The sequence below is a fragment of the Suncus etruscus genome, chromosome 3 (genome assembly GCF_024139225.1).
Source record: "Suncus etruscus isolate mSunEtr1 chromosome 3, mSunEtr1.pri.cur, whole genome shotgun sequence".
In the NCBI taxonomy this organism is placed as follows: Eukaryota; Metazoa; Chordata; class Mammalia; order Eulipotyphla; family Soricidae; genus Suncus; species Suncus etruscus.
The window spans coordinates 123,956,363-123,969,497 of NC_064850.1; the positions used below are offsets into that span (position 1 = coordinate 123,956,363).

General features: G+C 34.5%; 1 pseudogene; it reads right to left on the reverse strand.

The window, feature by feature from the left end:
- Positions 1-7,845: 7,845 nt before the first annotated feature.
- The window catches only part of LOC126004448 (elongation factor 1-alpha 1-like), a 120,123-nt pseudogene continuing 114,833 nt past the window's right edge, over positions 7,846-13,135 (reverse strand).

The window sequence follows — 13,135 nt, forward strand, 5'->3', positions numbered from 1 at the left end:
AAATTCTAACAAGAACTTTGCTCTGTTTCAGAGAGCTATTACATTCAGTTACTTTAAAAGATTCTGAAACAAAACATGAAAACTAAATTTTCAAACTGTATGGCCTTCCATGATATTTACTTGGCCTTTTGCTGTGAGATATCAGCCTAATGAGGTAGCAGCAAATGTTTGGCATGTGTGGAACCAATCTGTTTCTCAAACATTGTTAGCCTTGTCTGTTTCAATAAATGATCTGTGAGAAGGAAATATTTTAGTTCCGTTCTCAGGAACAATCAGAGAGGTAGGTGATGGCTCTACATGATGCCATCATTCAGGGTGAATGAACGTCTCTTGTTCCTAACATGACAGATCCAGGCTGAAGGTGGACTTGTGCGAATAAAACTCTGACAGCCACACATCTTGACTTTCTTCTCTTTGCCCTTGTGCACTTCAAGCAGAAACAAGAAGTAATACCAAACTCACATTCAAAAATACCTACTCACTACTATGGATAACTAGCACATATAATTAATATACTACAGAGCAGGCATCAAGTAAATTGTGTACAAATATAGTGATATCTATGTTCTGCATAACTATAGAAAATAATAGACTATAATAAGCCCTTATTTGTTTGGTGCAATTAGGTGCATTAGATTAGTGGAGATTGTAACCCCAATACTCTTATACTGTAATGAAAATAGTAATATTGATTCTAAAACAAGAACTTTTGCTTTTCATAGCATTTATATCAGTGTATATTTCTAGATTTTGTCTCTTTATTTATATTCTAATATGTTTGGTGTTTTACACTTATTTTTATGTTAAGTGATAATATAAGATGATATAATGTCTATGAATTTATGAGAATCATAAATGAACTGCTACTTTCATTACCCACAGACATATCGACTCTCACAAGATTATAATGCTGGCATGTATTAAATTTATTATAAAGTTTTCAAACCATTTTCTCCTGAATATAATAAATTTTAAAAAGCAATTTAGAAATTAGTCATAGAAAAGTGAATTGCCTAGCAATCCCATGAGTTAAAATTATGTCCTTGAGAGAAATCATTTAAAATAAAGCATAATTTATTAAATGAGAAAAATAAACCCTCATATTAACATAGTACCCAAAGTCTAACAATGCAGCTACACAAATTGCTAGAGACCTCAAACCATAGGATTCTATACTAAGGTTAATTTCTTTAAATTTGGGCACTAAAAAATTATATCTAGAGGAAAGAATGCATCGAATCCCCAAATCATAAAAATATCATGGGAAAATAATAGATTTAATTTTTTACTATCCTTCTGACAAAACCCTGTTGTGTAGGAAAAAACGACTTAATTGAGGACAACTTGTTATATAACTTTAAAAATCTCTAGAGTTTATAGGAATTAAACCCCTGTAGTGCTTTTTTTTTCTTGAGTACAGAGATCAGCCACTTATCCAAAGCTTTTAGGGTAAATAACTTCTTTTTCCTCATTGAGAAGTCATTTTTATTGCTCTTTGAAGAGTGTATAATGGAGGCTAAATATTTTATTTCCATCTAGAAAGACATCTTCGGAAAAAGTATATTAAACTAGTTTTAATTTATTTCAAGTCAACAAATAATTATGGGATAGTATTAATGTTCAAACTTGAATACTATTAACTTGAAGAGAAATATAAATAAGAGTTTCATTTATTCATGTTTTGAGTATAAATAGGGGAAAGAAAGTCACATAAAGGGAGTGACACCCAATTGTACTGGTTAAGGAGACCTGGGAGGATGCAAAAACATGAAAAATCAGAGAAGATAGTAGAGATAAAAGACAGCACAGAATGTAAGATATTGAAGCTGAGCATTTGACATACTGAGAGAAAATTGGAACTTAAGTTATATTTTTATAAAGAGTTCTTCCTTGTTTGTATAAAAAGGTTTAGAATAACAGTATAATTTATCGTGGATACCTTTGTGTATATGTATGCATTTGTGTATTTGTGTGTGACAATAGTTACTTTTCATGCCATTATGAGATTAGTATCAAAAGTACAGATGAGGGGCCGAAGAGGTGGCGCTAGAGGTAAGGTGTCTGCCTTGAAGCGCTAGCCAATGAAGGACCACGGTTCAATCCCCAGCATCCCATATGATCCCCCCAAGCCAGGGGCAATTTCTGAGCACTTAGCCAGGAGTAACCCCTTAGCATCAAATGGGTGTGGCCAAAATATTAAATTAAATTAAAAGTACAGATGAATTCTGTTCTTTCACTTTTAGACCTGTATTTTTTTTTTCAAATACAAATGCTGACTTTCTTACGTTTGGTGTATTTGTATTTACACTTTAGATAAGTGTGTGGTTCTAGGAATTAAACCCAGGCTCTACACACATGTCAGACAAGAAAGAATAAAGTGCTTTCTCACCAAATTTTGGGCAGTACTGAACTAACCCTAGTTCCTAAACAAAATACAAGGTAAAAGTTTTAACATTTATGTACTGTAAGTACTTATTTTTTTTGTGATTTTTATTTTCAATACATTTTTTCATACCTATATATTTCTATATAGGGGTTTTATGTCTTTCCTGACTGGATTTGAAATTTCTGTATGATATATACAAATAAAAAGATTATATGGCCAAAGCAATAGCATTATGGCTAGGACATTTCCTTACACATGGTCAATCCATGTTTGATCCCCAGCATACCATAGGGTTGCCGCAGTCTGCCAGGACTGATTTCTGAGCACAGAGCCAGGAGTCACATCTGAATGCCAGTTGGTGTAGTCCCCAAACCAGAAATAAATAAATAAATAAATTGTAAATGCCACGTTTTTATTGTTCATGAGGATTTTTTCTTTTTTTTTTTTTGCAGAAACATTGAAATACAGGAACATTTTCTGTGATGAAATTTATATAATAATTTTGTAAACGTTGCACATAGCACTGTTAAATGTTATATAATTTTGGCTTTCAAAGGATCAGAGTTTATTATATAATTATATGTACTTTACACTATTTGACTTAGGATTTATTAGTCTGTTTTGATTTTTTTCATTGATTGTTCTACTTTGACACAGTGAAGAGTTAAAATATAGCATTAATCTTTAGTTGTGTCGACTCATTTCCCCAAGATAACATTCATAGGTTATGTTGGATAAAATTTAATTTTATCATTTATTAAACAAATATTTGTCTTTAGAATTATTATTTTATAAAATTTTCATTGCCTTTTAAAAGCAACGTCTGCTTCAGGGACTAAAGAGATAATACAGGGGTAAGGCACTCACCTTTCATACAGATGCCCTGACACCATCTATGGTCCCCTTCTCACTGTGTATAATTATACCATAGGTATATTCCTAAATTGAGAGACACAAACAGAAAAGGGATCAATTAAAGGCATCATTGTGTGTTTTCATTTCACTAAGTCATTTCATCTAAAATGGTATTCTTCATTTTTATTTTTAAAAAGATATTTGGGTTTAGCTCTGATTATCTAATCTTAAAATTCTACATAACCATGGTTACCTTAATTGTTCAGAAAAGAACTCAAGTGCCCTAGCATTAGAATTTGGGTTTATAAGATGTTTTCTCCAATTTGGAAGAGAAGCTGACATACTGTGGAAACAATATTTTCTAATTATTTTTTGCATTTTCTTGTGTCTATCCTAGTAGGAGAATCATATTGCTGTTTTGCTGAGTACAAGCTGGAGATGCAGAAGCCAGGGGTGCAATTCTGTCCATTGTGGATCCTAAAACCTCAGCATCCAGTCAGGGTCTTGGAGGCAGATCTCCCATTCATGCCCAAAGGTCCAGAGCAAATAGAGAGAATAGTGCAAGTCTCAGGTCCAGGTTTGTAGAACTCAATCAGGCAGAGTGTGATTTCTTGGTTTCTTTAGCCTTTTGTTGGAACAAGGATCTCAATGATCTTCCTTCATTGGGGGAAAAAAAACACTAAATTATTTATCAATTCAATTACTGACTTTATTCCTGAAAAGAGAGAGAGAAATAACTTTTAGTCAAATATAGAGGCATCTTGGGGCTTGGCAAAATTGATACATAAAACTACTGTCAGTAATTTTCATCACTTGACAGTGAAATGGAGTCATATTTTAGATTTTTTTTACCTACTTCCCCTCCAAAATAAGATAATCCCTGAGATATGCAGTATCTCTTAGAACTCAAATCTCTTTCCCCTTTTTTTTCATTATCTCTTTAGAGTTTTGCTACTGTAGTAACTTTCTAACTGACGATTCTTTCACCAGTCTTGCCCATATTCAATCTATTATTCATGTGATGCATCAGTGTTCTAGAATATAATATTCCTGACAGTAAAGGCCTCACTTCTGTTATATAAAATAGTGATCATATAGTGTTTAGGAAGAGTAAATATTTCATAAATATTGTCCAGAGATAAAATTAAAAATTGAATATGGAATTTCTGAACCATCCGGTGTTTTTGGTTTTTCAGATGTTTAACATTTTAAAATGTCTTGGTGCAACAAACAAAACTTTTTCCGAATGTAACACACACACTCCATTTTTTAATATGCCCTATTGCTTTAGGTATACAAGATTCTTTTTTAATCACTTATTTTTTACTTTATTTATTACAAAAATCTACTTGAACATATACCAAATATCTTGGTCTTTTTATTTCTGGAAGTAGCTCTAATTCTACTTAAAAACAAATAGCTCAATCCATGTTTGATCATCAAACTCTCCTATTACGTGCATGCCCCAGTAACAACCTTCATTAAAGCCCTAGTTCAGTGAACTGTAATTACTGTCCTATTTTTGTCTCCTTTCAAATATAAAGACCATTTATTATTTTTAATTTGTTCCCTAGTTTATAACCTGTAGATAGAGAGTGAATTGTTGTGAAAATTTACAGGATGGCTGAATCCTATATAACAAATAATCTTTTTACCAAATAATCAAGTTTTTTCTGTCTTGCAATTCTAAGCTTCTAAGCATTCTTCAAGACTCAGTTTTCACCTCTGTTAAGAAATGAAAGTATTTTTCTTCTCAGAATCAAGAATCTCTTTGTGCTGTCATCAATCTTCATTTCTGTCATTATTACAACATCTAAATCAATTTGATTTATGGTGTAAATGCTTCTTATCTTTCTATCCAAGTTAACTACAAACCCAGCAGTTACATGATCTAAGTATTAGACTTCTCACAAGACATGCTATAATAAGGAACTAACAATTTCATAAGGATAGAACCTTAATACACTAAGCAATTTTCAGAACTTTACCCTCAGTTCTTAACTCGTTAGGCACCAAGACCAACCTCCTGCCCCAATAGACCACCATCTAGCTCCTCAATGAAAGACACTCTCTCGATCCCTCATCTTGTGTCTCGGCAGGAAACCACAACCAACATGCCTGCTGACTCAAGCTTTGTGGCCCCTCTCACCCCTATCAAATTGTGGACTGCTGCATAATACCGGAATCAGCTTCAGCAAAACCCCCAACTCAAGGACACTACAGAACTCCGAAATGCCGCAAATCATATCTCAAACTGAAAACCAAGGTCTGTGATACGAAAAAGTGCCTTGGCTTTCACTCCCCACAAGAATATCTCAAAAGACCTAATTGGGAGGCCTATATTGCCTATGTAAGCTTAATACCTTTATAATAATGCATCTTAAGATGTGTATTCCTAAGCATACAGGTAGCCTCCCCCATCACTTGTTTTCTTCAAATATCTTTTTTTTCTTTTCCTGTTTTTAATTTATTTTTTATCAGTTTTATCTATTTGTTCTTTTTTATATATACATATTTTCTCTATCCTCACCAGTTTTGGTGCTGCTTGGTGCAAAAACCAAGAAAACGTCTTGCCTGGGATAAAAGCTCAGACCAGACCACAGATACTGTGTGTGTAGCCTGTCACCCTTACCCAGAATAGCACCAGCAATACAGAAGGACACCATATGTTTTTGTATAGGCACAGTAAATAAGGGGAAATCATAGACACAGAAACAAGATCTTATCTTCTAAGGATAAGAACTCACACTTTTTACACAAGGGTGCCTCTCATCCTGGACATATGTTAGTTCAATCTCAAACCCCAGGTTCAAACATAGAACTGAAACAGCTCCCTGCAACAACCAGGAACTAAACTCCATTGGGAGATTTACTTGTGCCAGTGTTAACATGACAAGGACAGCGAGGAAATGAAAATTTGACCTAAGCCCAGGAGGTTCTATCACATCACCTAACACTAAGTGGAAATCAGAAGTTGTACCATCCTTTGAACTATGAAAAATAAGAGCACTAACTACAGAAAACTGACTTTGACAACCGTGACTGGGCAGAATTTATCTTGAGACCAATAAGGGAAACCCTACCCTAGGCTGTAGCCAAGGACTCTTAAAAAAACCAAGATTTCTTAGTACAGAGGCCCAATTTCGACAATTGAGACTGAGCAGAACTTTTGGAACCATAATTTACTAGCTTCGGCTTAGGAACCAAGCAAAAACCTGGAGCACATGATACAGAAGACTGAACACACCGACAATGATGGAACAGAATCTCTAGAACTGCAAAGACTCTATCCTAGACCTTGTCCTAGGACCTGCGCAAATACCAAGATTACTAGCTACAGTGGCCTGATTTTCTCATCCACAACTGAAAGGAAAGTTTCCTGACACCACAAAAAAAAAAAACAAAAAAACTGGGATATGGCAATGAGTATGTATGGAGCCAGTGGTTGTTCCCATGACAGTATGCTTCAAAAGTGGAGAAACCCTGAATCTCTTAGCCCATGGAAATTTCCATCCTTCCCCAATACTTACTGTGCCTGTGCAAAAACAAACAAACAAACAAACAAAAACAGTGGGAGGAACACCAAACCCTGCCACTCCAGCATTCCTTTTCCTTGTTTTGTTTTGTTTTGCTTGTTTTTGATATTATTCTCCTTCTCTTTTTTGTTCCACTTTTTTCTTTCTTTTTCACTCTTGTGGATATTATTTGGTGATTTTTTGGGGGGCTGGGTGCATTTTTTTTGGTAGTTGATACCAAATTTTTCTTCTCTTTCCCTTAACATTTTTATCTCCAATAGAATCACATAACTTGAAGCATTCAGCTTCATAAATTGAGGGGGGGGGGGGAATGATACCAGGACCAGTCATATGAACATGTAGTGAAAATAAAGAATGATCAGACTGGAACACCAAACCCAAAGTCAATGACAACAGAATAAATACCCAATCTACAACAAGTTGTAAAGTGGAAACCAGTTACATTAGTATTCTGGGGGGGGTAAAGGAGGGAGATATGGGAGACAAGCTGGAACAGGAGTGGAGGGAGGACAACATTGGTGGTGGGATTGCCCTTCATTCATTGTCACCATGTACCTTAAATAATTTTGTGTAATGCACTTCAGTCACAATAAAAATTTAAAAAAATATATTGATTTTAGGGCTGGGAGTAGTAGTGCAGCAGTAGGTTGTTTGCTTTGAATGTGGCTGGCCTAGGATAAACTGACTGTGGTTTTATCCCCTGGAGTCCCATATAGTTCCTCAAGCCACGAGCGATTTCTGAGCGCATAGCCTAGAGTAACCCCTGAGAGTCACCCGGTGTGGTCTAAAAACCAAAAATAAATAAATAAAAAATAAAATAAAACAAACAAACAAAAACAAATAAAGAATTGATTTTAAAAACTAATACCTTAAGACTGCCATGTACATACACAAAAACAAATGGTCCACAAAACATTTTCCTTTCATTCTAAAAGTTGTATGGTGCATTGTTATCATTAACCAATCCTTTATGATTAAACTTAAATGGTCAATTGCGTAAAACAGTTCTGAGACCATTCTTCCACCACTGATTAAGACTGGAGTGGCAGGTTCTTGGGGTAATAATATTCATTTAGCCTTCTGAGCTTTCTTGGCGGACTTCATAACCTTGCCAACTTCAGCTGCCTTCTTGTCCACTGCTTTGATGACACCCACAGCAATAGTCTGTCTCATGTCAGGAACAGCAAAATGACAGAGCGTAGTTAGAGAAGCTCTCAAAACACATGGTCTAGCCAGGCATCATATCAACAATGGCAGTATCACCAGACTTCATTAATTTAAGGTCATCTTCCAGCTTTTTCCCAGAATGACAATCTCCTTCAGCTCAGCAAGCTTTTTTTTTTTTTTTTTTGCAATGGGTTTGCCACCAGAACATGTGTTGTGAAAACCAGACAACTAAATGCAAGCCAAAATGGGACAAGAAAAGACATCAACATTGTTGTCATTGGGCACTTTGACTATGGCAAGTCCAACATCACTGGCCATCTGATCTACAAATGAGGCAGCATTGACAAGAGAACTATGGAGAAATTTGAGAAGGAGACTGCTAAGATGGGAAAGGGCTTGGTCAAGTATGCTTGGGTCTTGGATAAGTTAAAAGCTGAGTGTGAATGTATTATCACTATTTTTAGTGTGGACTGTGTGACAATCCAGCACAAGAGCATAGCCAGCACTACCATATCTAAAAGATACGTTCTTGACATGGAAGCTCATGTTGTCCCCAGGAAGAGCTTCACTAAGAACCTCATGGTGCATTTCAACAGACTTAACTTCAGTTGTAACATTGACTGAAGCAAATATGATCATGCCAGGTTTGAGAACACCAGTCTCAACTTGGCCCATAGGACAGTACCAATACCTACAATCTTTGTACATATCCTGGAGGGGTGGAAGCAGGCAGTTGTCAGTTGGACAAGTGGGTGGCAGGATGCAATCCAGGACTTCAAGCAGTATAGTTCCACTGGCACTGTCATCTTTATGGGTGACTTTCCACCCCTTAAACCATGGCATGTTAGCACTTGGCTCCAGCATATTGTCACAATTCCAACCAGAAATTGGCACAAATGCTATGGTATTTGGGTTGTAGCCAATATTCTTAATGTAAATGCTAATTTCCTTAACAATTTTCTTATATCTCTTCTAGCTGTAGGGTGGCACAGAGGAATCATTTTATTAACACAAACAATAAGCTGCTTTACACCTAGTGTGTAAGCCTAAGGTCATGCTAATGGGTCTGCCAATTCCTCGAGACACCAGCCTCTAATTCACCCATGCCAGTAGCAACAATCAGGACAGCACAGTCAGCCTAAGAGTTGCCTGTAATCATGTTTTTGATAAAGTATCTGTGTCCTGGGACATCATTGATGCTCAAGTAATACTAGCTGGTTTCAAACTTCCACAGGGAGATAAAAATAGTGATAATACATTCATGCTCAGCTTTTAACTTATCCAAGACCCAAGCATACTTGACCAAGCCCTTTCCCATCTTAGCAGTCTCCTTCTCAAATTTCTCCATAGTTCTCTTGTCAATGCTGCCTCATTTGTAGATCAGATGGCCAGTGATGTTGGACTTGCCATAGTCAAAGTGCCCAATGACAACAATGTTGATGTCTTTTCTTGTCCCATTTTGGCTTGCATTTAGTTGTCTGGTTTTCACAACATGTGTTCTGGTGGCAAACCCATTGCAAAATAGCAACTGCAGATAAAATTTGGTTAGACATAAGACCAGCCATATTTTTGGCCAGAACACAGAGGCATTTATATTTGTTTGTGTTGTATGTACTTTATGAATTGTAGCTAACTACCAATTGTGAAAGATGGTTATTTCTGCTTTTAAATGTGTTTCCTCACACCTAACAGTGATTCACACTTTATAGGTCATGTTTACATACATTATTCATGTTAGGGCTTATTTTAAAAAGTAGAAATTAGCATCTCTAAGCTCTAGAACAAGAAATAGATTCAATACTTCTTAATTACTTTCCTAAACTGTCTTAAGTTCAATTTCCTGAGAAACTTCTAATAGTATAGTCATTACAATATGGATAGGGAGAAAATACATAATGATTCTGGACTTATTTAATATTTTCAGGAAGGATAGAAAGGCTCTGGCCACACTTGGATGTGTTCAGGTGGAATCTTTGAGTCCTGCCTCTGTGCTCAATACCTCTGTGCTCAAATACCACTCCTGGTATTTGGGTAACCTTTGTAGTGCCAGACATTGAGCAAGAGTTAACTATGTATAAAACAAGTGCTATAATCCCTGTGCTTTCTTCTTGGCCTGATTAAAAATCTGAATGATATAAGCATAAAAAGCATAATAAGATGGTATTGAAATTAATAATTGGTTACATAAGGTGAAACATGTCTAAACTTATAAAATGTTTTATTTTAGCAGATCTTTAGTTTGGTGGTCATCAATATCATAATTCCATTTGATATTGTTCTGGAAAGATCAGAATATCTCTATAAAATCATTACTGAAGTTGTGTTTCAATAATAATGCCAACAGAAAAATTCCTTACTAGAACACGCAGTACTGTCATTAAATATATAGGGTATTTTCTGAGGCTAAATTATGCACATGTATAAATTGACTTGGAATATTTAAATCTGGAATATAACTTGGCCATAGCAATTATCTTAGTCATATCAACCAAGTCAAATTTTTCAACTGTTAAGTTGTGAGCATTTCTACAAGACTAACAGACATGAGTCACTTTTCTAAAAGTACATTTTGGGTTTTATTATAATTTTCTTCCAGTAACTGAAATAAAGTCTGGGCTACTTGGATAATTTTGAGAATATAATGAATCACTAATCTAATGACTAGAAAATGTCAGTAAATGTTCTAATGAAACTCTTTAATACCAGGAAATAATAAATAATAAGCTAACTTCCATAAAACTTAACACTCAGTACAAATAAAATATTAATGCAATAAAGAATATAACAATACTTAAAAGGCAAAAATAATATAATTTTGTCTTATTTGTAGATAAGGAATGTTTTCCATGTGTCCTGAAGTGTAACATATTTGAAAACACTGAACTCATCTTTGAAGATGATTCAAAACATTTCAAATAAAACTAAGAAGTTTAGTGATGTACATTATAATAAACAAAATAATAAATAATAAAATTGATATATTTTGGGGCTTGGAGACATAAAACTGGTTGGTGTCTTAACCACAGATACCCCGAATTTAATCTGAATGCCCTATATGGTACCAAGAGTTCCATCAAGAGTGACCTCTGAGCACAGATCAAACAGTAAATCCCAAATATAGCAGGTTAGGGCCCACATAGAAAAACTAAAAACCAAAGAGAATATAGACTATTAACAGCATATAAAAGTTAATTCTATTTATAAAAATTAAAATGGCTTCAATCTATCAATAGGTTAGCAAAATTTTAAAATACATATAAATTAATAGAAATACTAATTTTTTTAAATAAAAATATTATTCACAATGACATTAATATATCATTTTGCATTTTCTTCTCCAATTCAGTGCTATTAAAAGATATCTTATGTAACAGAAATAAACTTCAAAATCATCTTCAAAATTATGGCAATACATCTAATACCAAATCCTCCATTTTTGTTTAGTGGCACTTAAGAGTTCTTAGAGAAAATGGAAGGTGGAGGATTAAAGAATTTCAACACAATATACAAGCACCCAGAATTTACATTTAGAGGATAAGTGGGAAAATATGTGAGGGTTATCTTTGGTTGGATGGTACCTGGACTTTGGTAAAACCCAGGAAGTTGTATTATACTACACATGGATCACTAATTATTATAGATAAAAATAATTTTCATTTTATTTTATATATTAGCATTATACCTATAACTTTCCCTAAATATGTATTTCCCTAAAAATGTATTGATACTTATGTACACATACTAAGACTGTAACTCTTTTGAAAAATACTTATTCAAGTAAAATATTCAAGTCCTATCTCCAATCAATGATTTGTCAATAAAGAAATAAGAGTAAACAGTTGGAAAAATCATGGAAATAAAAATAGTATTCGTTGAGGTGTACTATACAGCATTCAACTACTAATAGATTGTAGTGACAGCCTATCCCCCCTCCCCAACTGAGAGATAGAGAGAAGAGAGAAGTAGAAACCAAGTATATACTTTATTCCTCCTGTAGTCTGAGACCTGCTGCCACCGCCCAGGGGTTTCTGAAATAGAAGGAGAGATAGATGGAAATTCATCAACTAGAGGTGGCCAGAAGAGGCTCTGCTACAAGAAAGAGAAAGGAATATATAGAAAGCAGGCAGCATCTCTTTGATGCTTTATATCTGCGAACAGTCAGATGCTGCTCCAGCTACTATCCTCAGCCCTCCTTCCAACTGTCCAGGCTTTCCTTTTATTCCTGGCATGGCAAGGGGTTGTGTCCAGAGGGCGTGTCCAGGTTCAGTTGTCATTCAGTGGGTATCTAAGGGACATATCCAAGTCCAACTGCCATACATCGACAACATATAACAAAGAACTATTTTTAGACTAATTAGAAGATTGTTTGAGATATTAAATATGACATGAAGGAAAATTTTATATAAATATATTTATGGGAAGGATAGCATTTATGTGAGTACATTAAGAAAGGGATGATTCAGAACTGGGCACTATAAAATATTTAGATGAATCTGAGCAAATAAATTGAATTAATAATTGAAAGTGTTACAATGAGAAGTTTATGGGTAGAAAAATGACAGACTATGGGAGACTATAACATTAACTTAAAATTTTTATTCATTTCAGAATTAGGAATATAAAGAATAAATTACGTATTGCCATTTCCCTAAGTCTTACTGATTCTACTTATTCAACAATTGTTATATATTTTATTTCCACTATATACAATTATATATTGTATAAGATACCATTACAATGTACATATAATTATATACATGTTGTATAATATGCACTTATATATTGTATTTCCAAACTTCTTTTTGAAATGTCTTGCATAGATACGCATGTTTAATTTTAGAAAAGCAACATGGGCCCAAACACAAATGTTAAAAAACGGAAGCCATCATTTTACTATATAACAAGTAATATGTAAAGGCAATATTTTCCAGAGCTTAATCTACAAATCTACAGGTTTTGAGAAAAAATACCACGCTGATTACTTACTGTTATTTTGGTGTTATTCTTTCTGAGCAAGATTTTATATGTACATATATAATATATATAATATTTACCATTTTATATGATATATGCATATTTAAAATTCTTAACTTTGGGGCTGTAGTGATAGCACAACAGTAGGGCATTTGCCTTGCATGTGGTTTACCCGTGATGAACCTGGGTTCAAACCCCTGAATCCCAAATGGTACCC